This window comes from Marmota flaviventris, chromosome 5 (assembly GCF_047511675.1).
Source record: "Marmota flaviventris isolate mMarFla1 chromosome 5, mMarFla1.hap1, whole genome shotgun sequence".
Taxonomy (NCBI): Eukaryota; Metazoa; Chordata; class Mammalia; order Rodentia; family Sciuridae; genus Marmota; species Marmota flaviventris.
Genome location: NC_092502.1, coordinates 56,874,052 through 56,886,684, shown reverse-complemented (window position 1 = coordinate 56,886,684; position 12,633 = coordinate 56,874,052).

The window sequence follows — 12,633 nt, the reverse complement described above, 5'->3', positions numbered from 1 at the left end:
GAAGCTAGTGGTCCCTACCTCCTAGCATTGCATGTTGTATTAACAGCTTAACCCATTTAGAACAGAACATGGTCTGGCCTGTATATGTATGGAATTGGAACCTGCTGAATGTGTTTATTTTTCCAAAAATTTTTAAGACGCTTAGTATCAATAGCTACTTATCATGGCAGGAGGTCAATATAATTGTATGTATCTTTTTGCTTAAAAGAAAGCAATAGATTGTTAGTTAAATAATTTAATCATAGTTAAAGCAAACTTTAACTATGATTAAATTATTTCACCCCAAGATAACCCACAAACCTATTTGTAACACTAGAGATTGTCATGACTGATTCCTCATTTCATTTGAATTATTGTAAAGATTCTTCTGTTTGTAATTCTTCTATTTAACCTTTAACAAGGCCCAGTTGACATAAAAACACACTAATGTGAATGAACAAATGAAGATGTTGCTGCAGTTCGTGCTGCTGGAGGACTGTGTCCCTCTTTGCTGCAGTACCTTGGTCTAGTATCTGGTTCACTAGACATCAGATACTAGTAAGCATACAATTTTTATTTAGTTTTAGATAAAATGGCAATAAATAAAAAGACAATTTCATTTCTCTTCTGGCCTCTACTGTGGAGTTTGCTGCCCTGGTCCAATGGTTACCTAACAAATGTTCACCAGATCTACCAGAGCGACTAAGTCAGGCTCCTTGGTTGAGGCCTGTTGCTCCACCAGCTCCCAGCCAGCTTCAGTCTAACCCAGTGATACCTATATAATATCCCCACCTGGGTGGCTTCTTTCTTATAGCTATGACAGCTGGCCATCTTCCTGAACACTTCTGATGACAAATAGCTTATTACCTTTTAGTGTAGTCCATCTCGTTTCTGGACTCCTGTAATTGTCTGGAAATGTGTTCTTCTACCTTCTTGTAATTTTACCCTCTGCTATAGTAGTTTGCTCTCTGGTGACACACAGAAAATAATTCATACCATCCCATCTCCTGTCTCCCTATATCCTTAATTCAATCCCCATTTCATATGGTTTCTAGAATGTTTTCCCCATCCCAATTCACCTCTCCTGCCTATTTTCGTATTTGGAAATGATAACTCGCTATTCCTTATGTCATCAGGCCATGTCAGAGCACTGTAAGCATGTAACCTCCTCTGATTGCTGCTGCAACAGCTTTGTTAATGCCAGAGAAATTTATCATCACCAGCTGAAGTTTGCCTGTTCTTTCCATTTAGATACTTCATATAGATGTACCACATATCTTTGTTGATAGTAGAAATACCTTTAATAATTGAATTGGGGGACATTTAAACTCTCTTCAAGACAGTCCCTGTGTCTACAGGTATATAATATTCTGGTTCACACTGCAACATCCTACAAATATGGTATTATCTATTTGTGTCTCTTAGTCTCATTTGTTACCATTAAAAAAAAATATGGCATTAAAACAAACACTGAACCTGGAGTCATATCAACAGAAGGTCTAGCTCTGTTGTGTGACTTTCAGCAGGACACTTTTTCTAAACCTCTCAACCCACACCAAGAATGAGAATATCAGTGCCTACTGTCCAGACCTCCTAAAGTTTCAGTGAGATTTAAATGAGTTACAAATTGTGAAAGCCTTTTTAAATGGCTTCAAAAATATAATATGTATTATTATTGCAATACAACCTGTAGACCCTTAATAAATATTAATGGAGAAATGAAACAGATAAATGATAGAGAGCAGACTGAATAATGACAAGAAGGGAAAATCAGAGGAAAGATAAGACATAACATCAATTCAAGCTCTTGGCACCTTAAGCCAGCGTCTGTAGCTGATGGCAACACAAGGCGAATCACAATGCTTTAGGTCCAGTGCAGTGTCTAAAGAATGCAGGGCTTACTTTCTGGTGAGGGATCATACATGATTTCCATAGCTCCACACAGTTAATGAGGCATCTAGTAGCACCTGTTCAGAATTTACCCAGGAAGAAATGTAATGGGTAAGAGGCAAGAGCCAAGAGGAGGGGCTCACATTCATCAATGCACATTGCTAATCTTCTGGGGACAGCAAAATATTTAACTGCTGAGCAGCAAATTCCATTTGACTGTTTAAGTAAGAGGTAATGATTAATATCAAGCTAAAAGTATGTGCCTTTCTACATTTTATTATATAAAATACACTAATGGCATATTTATGAATAAAATTGCATTTTCAACAAGTTTTTCATTCTCCCTTGAGATAAGCATCACAAGATGTTTTCTCCCATGCATTTAATCATTCATCCATTTCTTTAAACAAATATCTCTTAAGTGAATATTATGTTCCAGGCTTTATCCCAGGCATAGTAGGACTAAAAGATGAATAACCATGTAGTCCGGGTATGGGAGAGAGGGGAGGGGGAGAAATTGAAATGCACTGCGATATGATAGAACTCAGGATGCAGCCGGCTGATGGATGATCAGACAGGACTCAGCTGCAGATCAGAAAAACTACTCTAGCAAGTTTAAGTAGAAAGGGATTTAATACAGGGAATTGGGTGTTAACAAAAATCTTCAAAATTCAGAAGGAGCAGTCTCTGTTAAACCTGAAGGAATGAGGGAAATGAGTTCTAGAACAATACCACAGAATTGTACCCCCAAGGGGACCTGCCATATTCAGAAAGCTTGGAAATCAAGCAACTTGCCAATGCAACCACTGTGGTTACAGGAATATACCTCATTTGCAGCTCTCCACAGATCACACTTGTTAGTTCCTATTATATGCATATTGAAAGTTCTGAGTTTAAGTCTTGTGTCAACGCACCTGATCAGCAAAGCCCCCAAACCACAGCTGGAACTCTAGCTATAAAGAAGTATCTTTCCAACCTCTGCTGTATAGGAACACAAAAAAGGGTTGAAGAGCAGCAAGTGAATCCATCAAGCTCACCCAGTTCAGCAGAAATCTTAAGGATGAAGAGATCTTTGGTCAGAGAAAAGAGAAGTGCTGAAGGCAAGAGAAACAGTATGTGCATGTACTAACCAGCACTGGAATCAGTGTTTTAAATATCCAATCCTTTTTGGTCATCGGTGTTACTGACATTGTAACACTAAAGTCAAATTCACAAGTGTGGTATTCTGGTGGAATAAATATGAACTCAGAGCCCTCCCTGGCTCTGCCACTAACAATATCTCTTGGGAAATCATTTAACATCTCTGGCTTCATTTTTCCCAGCAGTAAGATAGGAAGAGTTTCAATGACTCCCTGCTAAGAAGAATTACGAAGAAATAGAAACATCAAAATTCTATCATCTTGCTATGAGTAGTTGTACATGCACTAGTTAAATATCCTATTTAATGGAAGGAAGAGAGAACTTCATGGTATTTGCAGAGATTTACCTTGTCACCAGTAAATTCCTATCCTAATAATATCATATTGTAATTTTGTTAGAATAATTTTAGAGCAGCGGTCATTCAACAAATGCTCATTAACATGAAATAAAAGTACAATAATTATGGAATTCAGATTTTTGGAAATGTAGGTCTCTTCCCAGCTCTCTTCTCATGGCATGTACCAGAAATCTATAATTATGCAGCACATGTTGATTGGCCAGGTAAATAAATGAGAGAGTCAGAGCTTTGCATTGTTTGCCAGGCCTTGGACTCAGCCAAGGTGAGTGCTTAGCAAGCAAAGGAGACTACGTTCTTCAGTTTTCATGAATATGTAATCATTGAGTCACAATAGATGTATTTCATGCAGTTTGGAAAGCCACATGTTATTTCCTTGCTATAATGGCCTCTTCTGCCCTGTCTAGAGGTTTAGCAGCTGTTGAAGATCAGCTACCACTGAGTTATCCTACTCGTACAGACAATAGAAACCATGTGGCATGTAAATCACCTTCAGGAGCACAGGCAGCATTAGATGATGAACTAACTTGAAACACCTCCTCTCTCTCTTTCTTTCTCTCCAGACCAAGAGGAAAAAGAAGTCTAAGCAAACTATGAAAGAAAATGTACAATCAGATAAGGTTTTAAAATGAGTAATGGGCAGAGACAATGCAATGAAACATGAACTATTCCTCTTGGTTAGTTTTTCTCCCTCATCATCGGCACTAATGTGAAAATCCATGATGACCAAATGGAGATCAAACAAGCCACCAATAACTCCAGAACAGGACCATAGTGACAACAAAACTATGAGTAGGTATCTTTAAAGTGACTGTCTACCTCATGATAGTGGAAGGAAAGAGTAATACTTCCACTTTCCCCAGATGAATGGAGTTAGTAACACAAGTCTCAGCTGTTGTCTTCTTTTCCTAATTTACATGCGCGCACACACACACACACACACACACACACACTTGAGAAGAGTCAGAAATTTCATAGAAATGCTCTATGCTTAACCAATTAATAATTACAAAATAAGAAATATGACCACACTATAACTGAATTATCACCAATAGTACAGGAGGGCAATGCCAAAGTTTCCTTGTACTTATAATAAAGAGATCTTTCTTTTATCCCACCAAGTTCATGCCAATTTTAACTGTCTTCTCTCTTTGACTAATAAGAATAACTGACCCCTATTTTCTTTCTAACATTCATATCTGTCAAAAAAAATTGTTAGCTTTTAGTCTTCCTGCTTTTTCCCAGAAAGTAGTTACTGCTTTTGATTTTATAAAGAACTGTATTAAATTTATTGCCATTTTGAGAGATTGCTTCTGAATCTTAGACAAATTGACTTGGTATTCCTTAAAAAAATGAAATTTTTAAAATTTAAGAATGTTATATGTCTGCAGGGTAGTAAGCACCAATGAACAGCTGTGTGACTAGTTTAAGTTCACATTTTTTTCCTCTATGTTAATTTTCTTTTTAATGTGCAGTAGGTAGCCATAGAGTCTGCACAAAGCTATGAGAAGACAGTGTTAGACTTGGGATGTGGTCAAAATAAGGGTGCCATGGATGCTGGCACATTTATAGATTGGCTGAATAACTGTCTTTAAAGGGTTTTTGTGAAGACTGACAAGAGGCAGAGCAGGAACTATGGAAAAGAACCATACACAGACTGAAAAAGGCTGGCACCTAGTGTAGGCCTTGGGTCAAAGGCAACTTCAGAGACCATTCCTCCAGGACTCTGGCCCTGAAATAAGTGCTTTTCCTGTGGAGGACAACTTCTCCCAGCCTACAAAAGCACATGCTTTGGTTTAAGGAAGATATTCACTCGTTCTCAAAGGCTGAGGCGAATGAATAGCAGGTTCATCAAGAGAAACTGTATTTCCTTAGCCAGCAGAGAACAAAACTTACCCTGACATAATGCAGTGGAATGGATGGGTTAGCCAATTCCTTGAGGAGTAAGAAAACATTATCTAGCCATTCCAACTAACAACTCATGCAGGACTCACAAAGTGGGAGAAGACCCCAGTGGTTTCTTGCCTTTATATCCAACCATATACTCATATTGTATTTGAGGTTTCTGGATCATTGTTCTGCTTTTTGCTTCATTCTGTCTGCATAGCCTCAGTGCTCATGAAGCACCTGTGATCTAAGGTGAAAGTTTCCACATAGGTACAATGTGTTAGCCACAAAGAATACCTTTATCTACTGCAAATGTTCCCATTTTCCTTGAGCTGCTTATAGAAAAAAAACTGCTTTATTAATTATTCTAACCATTTGCCAGTTACTTAGGTTTTTAAGGAGGCTTTTATGTGCTTTAAAACCACATTTGTGTTAAATACCAATGTAAATGAACCGCAGAAACGAGCAGAAATGCTGTAGTGGAGGATTGTAGTTCATGGAGATGGTAGTTTCCCCCCGCCCACTTCAGGCTATTTCACTCTGAGGACATTAAACCATTATTAAGATTGTCTTCCCTTCAGGCCTCAAGGACGGATCTAATTTTGTACAACTCAGACTTGATGGCTAATAGCAATAATGCTGAACACAAACATCTGGACTCACTACAGGAAATCGTTTCCTCTGTTTTGAGTAGAGGCACCCACTGAGTGAAAGGTGTGTAAGAGCTCCAGCACCTCAATCACCAATCCAGAAATAAAACACAAAGCTTTACTATGAGTAAGCAAGGAGATCAACAAGAAATGAAAATTGAACTTCAGAGAGCAGCCTCCTACCACCAAAGCGATAGGCTATTTCCAATTTTTATATTTAGAAAATGGTAGGACAAGAGATGCAGGATTTTTCTTTTTAAGTTCACAAGCATTCCTAATATAGCTAAAATCCTGCATGGTACCCTGAAAAGGCTGACAGCCCCAGCAAAGCTGAACATTTTTCATAATCATATTGGAAATCCAGTCTAGCAAGATGGAGAGAAGGTGGTCAAAGGCCCTTGCTAGAGACTGGGAAGATCTTACATTCCTCTGAATATCTGAGTATATGGTGGTGGTGTAGTGTGTGGGCATGTATATGGGGGGCAGGGGGTTATTGGCTAACAGAATTACCTTTTTTCCCTCCAGCTTTCTAGCCTCTATTGAATTGCTCTCAAGTGGTGGATGACACCCTTTATGTTAGTGACCCTAAGTCAGGACCCAAGAGCTTCTCTGTGACTTCACTTATCACTTGACCCTCATCTCCACCATCAAAAGATTAACACAAGCATAGAAAGAACTTTACTGAAAAGGTATAAGTCACACAATTAGTGCAGTGGGGATAAAAGCACTTTAAAACTGCTTATTAGTTCTTTCAGGCATCCTGCCCTGGCAATTTCTTACTGGTTGTTGCCACTCTACGTACTTAAACTCCCATGAGTTTTCAGATCCTCTTCCCCTCTCTCCCTCATGCCTACTATAGCTTGAATTGTTTCCCCAAATAAAAGTCCTGAACTCCAGTACCTGTAAATGTGACTTTATTTTGAGATAGTCTTTACAGCTGTAAGCAAGTCAAGATGAAGTCATTATGGTGATCTTAATCCAATGTGACTGGCATCTTTAGAAGAAAAAGAGACTGGGAAGGGGGCAGCAGAAGCAGGGTTGGATGGATACAGCTGTAAATCAAGGAACACCAAATATTGCCAGCCACCAACAGAAGCTAGAAAAAGTGAGGAACGATTCTCTGCAGAGCTTATGCTGCTACTTTGATTTCAAACTTCCAGCCTCCAAAACAGAGAGAATAAATGTCTGTTATTTTAAGCCACCTGTTTTTAGGACTTTATTATTGCCACCTTAGGAAATTAATACAAAAGCCCCCTTCTTTCTCGCTCCCTCCCTCTTATTTTTCTCAACAGAGATATTTAGCATCTCTTTTATTATCTTGACACTTACCCTCAGATCCTCATCTTTGACCCACAAGCTGCTGGTGAATGCAATTTCCTGAATAAGGACTATTCCCTCCCTAAGAGAAATCCCAGGGCCAGAAGTTAAGAAAATATTTTTTTTTTCTCCACCACCTGTTTAGACTGAAAATATGAAGGTCTAAACTTTACCAGTTGGCTATTATTGAAATTGCATTGCTTCACATTCATGGGCAGCATCCCATTGTCAGCAGGGATGAAGACCTCCATGCTTAGAAAGCTGGCATGCAGTGGACATGACCTCCCCTCTGCTTCATCCTTGACTACTATCTGGTCCATCCACACTGGCTTCCAGCTCATTTTCAACATATACTTCCTTAGGCCTCACACCATTGACCCTGTGTGGCTGCCTAGAGCTTTCTTTCTCTAGGCTCCTGCTCCAGCCCTTCTGAATTAACTCTAATGACTTCTGATCTCAGTTCAACTGTGAGGTCCTCTGAAGTATCTTTCCTGGCTTCTCAGGACAAAGGCATATCCCTCAATTAAATACCTTTATGGCATCCATTGCTTTTCCTTAGAAATGCTTATTAGTTTTTAATTACAATAGAAGCTCTTTTAATTGCGCTCCTTAGGGACTTAACTGATGTTTTCAAATCCTTTAGTAAGATGTATTGACTGATTGCCCAGAGCACGATAAATGCTCCTAGCTTCTGTCCCCCGCCCAGTACCCTCATCACATCCACTCCCACCAGCTGAGTTCCATGCTTACTAAGAGTGGGTTGTTTTTGTTCCCAAACCTGTTTATGGCAGTTGTGCTTGATTACTATAATTACATAGTTTAATTAAATGTCATATAAACTATTCAAATATGAACATAAAAAGAGAGTTGCTGTTTCCATGAAAGCTAAGTTAAATGCTTTGGAAAGACCTGGAAACGCTGGGGGAAAATTGCTCTTAAATTAGTTGAAGGTAAGACAAGTGTAAAAGATTTGTAGAAAAAACTTAAAATCTAAATGAATTCAAATTAGTTCTTTCTCCATTTTAAAGAATCTGAAACTGGAAATTGTAGATAATAATATATATTGGATCATTTTGAGCAAGCTTCATGTGAGAAAGATGATATAAAAATTTCAATTACTGCACAGGTCCTCTAAGAAAGAATCTTGGATCTATCAAATTTGGCAACTGGATGTTGACCTTTGTGTCTTAAGTAAAAAATATAATGTTTAAATATAAATATATTTGATTTTCTATTTCACATTTTCAATTAACTAGCTATTAACTAGAATTTCTATTCTCATTGGGAAAAGAGACTTATATAGCAAATACTTATTAATGTCATCATTTGATTATCTCCCTTACTTGACTGAGTTCTATAAGAAGGACCCTATGTGTTTTTTTTAACCCTGGAATTCCAGTGTTTAATGCTGAGACATAATAGGTAATCAGTAAGCATTACTCTGAATAAATAAATGAAAGATAATTTTCCCTTGTTTTGTGCTATGTAGACATAGCAGATGATATGGTCAAATATTTAAGCACATTTCTCTGAAGGAGGTTCAAATCTGTAAAGTAAATAAATATATTTCCTTCAAAATTCTAAGCAATAAATGTTAACTTCAAAGATGTGGAAGATTATTCAGTAAGTTGTGGGGGTAAATAGGGACTTAGAATAAGAACAGAGAAACACAGAATATTAAGGGAAACACCCTCCAACAACTGAGATGCAAAAAACACAGTTGTAAACCTTGGCCCATGCTCTTGTAAAATGAGGGAAATACACAAGTGCAGGAAAACTAGTGTCGAATTGTACAGCTCCACCCTGGATCCACCTTCAGCCTGGCCCCTGATATAGCCCTGCTATAAATATTGGACCCCTAGCCCAAGTCAAGTCTGCTTCTCATGCTCAAAACAGCTTGAATTCTCCCTTGAATGTCAATCTACCTTCCTAAATAAACCCGTTCATGCCTTTTTCTGGCTTGTGCTGAAATTCTTTTCTGTCACATATGCCAAGAAACCCACTGGTCCTGACTTGAGTTCTCCCCTCTCATCTGGGAACTCCTCAGACCCTTCTCTGGAGACATCTCTTGTCCTGTGACAGGGGTATGTTTGAGGACAGCATTCCTTTTCTCTCTGATAGCTGCCTGGTTTTGCCTGACCAGGGCTCGCTGGATAGATGTGGATCTGACCAGGGAACCAAGGAGGTGCTTTACACTCTTCTCTCCTCTTTATACTGTGAAAAAAATCTATCCTCCTCCATCATCCAGTCTTAGTGAACATAACAGATGGGTTTAATCCATAAAAATGAAAAACTTTTCCCATTTCAAATCCATTTCCTCCTCCCTAGGTAAAACAAAACTTTCCCTAAGGAAATGATGTAAATGTGCTCAAATATTCTTAAAAGATCCTACATAGCACAAAATATTGCTGCAACCTAAACTATATTTCTTTTCATTGGCATTTAAAAAGAATTATGAATGAGGTAGTGGAAAAAATATAGATAGGAGTTAGAAAATGCTTTCCAATCCCTGCTTCATTGTGATCTCCCTCCCTAAGCTTTAATTTCCTTGTCTATAAAATGGGATTGATAAAAATATATGCCCTACCTATCTTACAGAATTATTGTCAGGGATCAACTTAACTAATAAGTATGAAAACCCCTGAAATACTACAAAGGGTGATACAAATGAATATTGTTGATACTCCAAGGTCCCCTACACCATTTTTCCTTAACAGCTTCAGTCCCTGCACTTCTTGTGTCTGGCAGGCTGCACAAGATTCATTGCCTTCAGCACAGACACAAGCAATCCTCTGTTATTACACATGAAAGAAGAATGGAGGGTACTGAGCTTGGAGTAGACAACAATGGTCTTGCTCCAACAAACCTTCTGGGGAGATCTACAAGATATTGAACCCCTAGCTCACCCCAAAGTCTTTTTAAGATATATAAAGAGGCATGAGTCAAGGTTCCTGTGAAAACATAATTTCATCACCAGTATAGGCTTAAACTTTAACAGCTTTGGTATCCATCTGTAAAAATGTCATTTCTGTTGGTTCCATCCTAGTAGCTCAAACAATAGAAAAATCACATATTACCTCCCTCAGTAAAATATAAAAGTCTACAGCCTCTATATAATGTATGGGCACTCAAGCTATACTAATATATTCTACAATTACTTTTATTTTTTAGCATTTTTATTTGGCTCTTACACTACATAATTAATGGTGTTTACACAGAAAGGTTGTTTAACTAATGTAAATGGCATAAGTGGATTAGTGAGCAAGCCTCACAACAAATAAACATTTTTCTCCTTTGAAATTTTTTTCACTCTCCTCTAAATGTCTGGCACTAGAGCGGAGTTTTAAAAATGTCAAGGGGATACAGAAATCAGTTTTCTGAGGTCTATTCTCCCCTGGTGGGAGAGGCTTATAATTCTGTTTCCTACAGTGGTTGGCCTGGGGGGAGTCAACTGTGACCCCAGTGATATCCCAGATTCAGAAGGATGTCTTTTCCTTGGGAGGTTGCCACTGTTTTTCTCCATGGTCTTAAACATAACACAATATCTAGTTCTTACAGATTGTTTGCTGTAGAGTTTTCAGTACTAGGGATGACAGATTCATAAGATAAACAAATATGCTCACTCTACATACCAGAAAAACACAAGGGGAAAAATCCTACTAGGTTTCTGAATACCTTCATCACGATTACATCACCCAATTGTGGCAACTACTGGGATTGCTCCTCCTAGTCAAAGTTCAGATCACATGTTGTTTGAGTGACAGCCTAGAGCCAAGTTACTGTAAAATAGAGACGGCATGATAGTCACTATCTGCCAAAATGCTATTTTTCTAAGCTATTCTGAAGGGAAAGGCTTGACATCAAAGGCCACATCTTTACTCCTGCTTTCCCAGAGGCAAAACCAAGGGAGCAGAAATAAAGCTGCCTCTCTCCAAACCCGCATGTCTAGACTTAAGGAGGACTTAAAGAGAAAGGTTCGTTCCAAGTCATCTCTGGAAGAACAGATAATGTGTCCTGTAAAGTATTCATGACTGATCTCAGGAGTTACAGATCAGACTGTCCATTCTGGCCATTCTCTAGAGTAGGCTTTTTGGACTCAGAGCCAGCCATTGAGCTGACAGGGCCGGGCCGGAGATATAAGAGAACAACTCAACCCAGGTGAGTTCTGAACTAATAATCCAGAATTCAGAGACTCCTGCTCCAGTCCTATCCAGATTCCCAGGTCATGATTTAGAATTGGGTCCAGACTTAAGAGGACAAAATGCAGGTCAAATGCCTATGACAAGCATGTCTGAATGAACAAAATTGTATAAGACTCAGTGCCATTTTAAGATCTTCACTCTTATTTTCACATCACCTGAACATTAAAAGCTGTACATAGCCCACATATAATAATTTTTCTATAAAAGAATTTTTATAGATTTTACTTTTACATTATTTGTCTAAAGTAACTAGTATGCTGTAATGCTATTATCACATACATTTAGGAATTCTCACTTGGTGAGAGCATCTCATTTAAAAAACTGTTTTCAAATGTGATGAAGTTGTTATGAATGCTAAATCTAGCAATTAAGCTGACACAATGTTCTATTTTGTGACCACTGAATAAATGTTTATTAATTTTGCTTTGGCTGTTCTTTTTTCTTTTTTTCTTGGAGACAATCATTTTTCCTGGTCAGACACCAGACATTTTCCCAAGCAAAGCTCTATGCCCAGCACTGGAAATCCTGGACCTAGAGGTTAAACTGATCATCTGGAAAACTGGCCCTCAGTCGGGAACTCCCAGATTGACTGGGTACCAACCATAGTGCGTCGGAGATTCCCAGCCACCCTCAACTGAAAGGATAAAGAGGTGGTTCCATCACTTAAAACCCAAGAAATTAATTCTTAAAAATTAAACACAAATTCTGGAAATGAGTGAACTTTTGACTCCTTAGAGGAATTTGCCCATAACCAATGCTAAGAAGCCTTCACTGTTAGCCTTTCACAAAGCCATCCTTCTCCTTCAATTTGTGAAATCAGGTTTCATAAATCTAATTTATTTTACGAAGCTTCATTTTTCAACAAGAAATAAGATTTGGAAGCTGATCTGGAGTTATATTTCTAGGAAGCTTTTCTATCACTCCACGAAATGCAAGCTGTGCATGTTCTACCAACATGTTTATAACTGGACCCAAGATTACTTCTTTAAAGATATCCTATCAGCAACTATTATTTTTTCCCCAGAAAGATCAACTCCTAGGTTGATACTCTGATACACTTATCAGAATGTATCAACTTAAAAACAACCACAGGTAGTCTATTTACAGTCACAAAATCCCCTCTATTACCTACTATGAAATGCAGAAGCAATAAAATATGAACTTGAAAATTCTGCTTCCTAAATGTGTCCTGTAGCCATGGCATATAATCAGT